This window comes from Phaethon lepturus, unplaced genomic scaffold, assembly GCF_000687285.1.
Source record: "Phaethon lepturus isolate BGI_N335 unplaced genomic scaffold, ASM68728v1 scaffold6527, whole genome shotgun sequence".
In the NCBI taxonomy this organism is placed as follows: Eukaryota; Metazoa; Chordata; class Aves; order Phaethontiformes; family Phaethontidae; genus Phaethon; species Phaethon lepturus.
This window is the reverse complement of record NW_010549699.1, coordinates 40,570-41,338: the sequence shown is the minus strand read 5'-3', so window position 1 is coordinate 41,338 and position 769 is coordinate 40,570.

Below are 769 nucleotides of genomic sequence, written 5' to 3'. Positions count from 1 at the left end.
GCTGCGCCCGGCTGAAGTGAACGCTAGACTAAGGGACACCTCCCTTCCCTTCTCTCCCCACAAGTATGCGTGCAAACACAGAAACGTTTGCGTAATTAGCTAGATCATTGTGTATACAGAAAGGAGGACTGAAAAACAACAGATCTAGGCTTGAATTTATACAAGCCCCTAATAACATGTGGGACTGAAGTGAGTGGGTGTTATGCATATGACAACACACAGAGGGAATGTAAATTAAGTACTTTTCTTTGGCACAAAGTTCTGGACTCTGACTTAGATGCTGCCAGTGCCTGGAACGTTTGCAGCATTCATAAATTCATTATAACCTGGTCTTTCAGAAGAAGAGCAGTCAGGGGGTTTTCCTCCTGCCAATGAGTAGGAAATATATTTTAATGTTTATTCCCTAATACATCACAGCAACAGATTTAAATATTTAGGACAGTTTTTTCTAGAGAATGAATTAGGTATCAGATATTTAGTATTTTGCAAGAAAGTCAAGATTCACATGATAGAACAGAATTTGCTCAGAAAGATCTGGACTAAACTCACTTGATTTCTTGGCAAAGGCCAAGCTCTAAGAACCAACAGATATATCAGGATAAGCACACCTTTTTTTTTTTTTCCTGATTCCTTGAAATATTACAATTCTGAATTATACAGAAGCCAAATAAGAGTATCACTTAAGCCTCTGAAAAAATGAAGGCTCTGTGTCCATCTGCTAAATCTCTGTGTCTATGAGAGAACATAAAACCCAGCACAAATGTTGGGA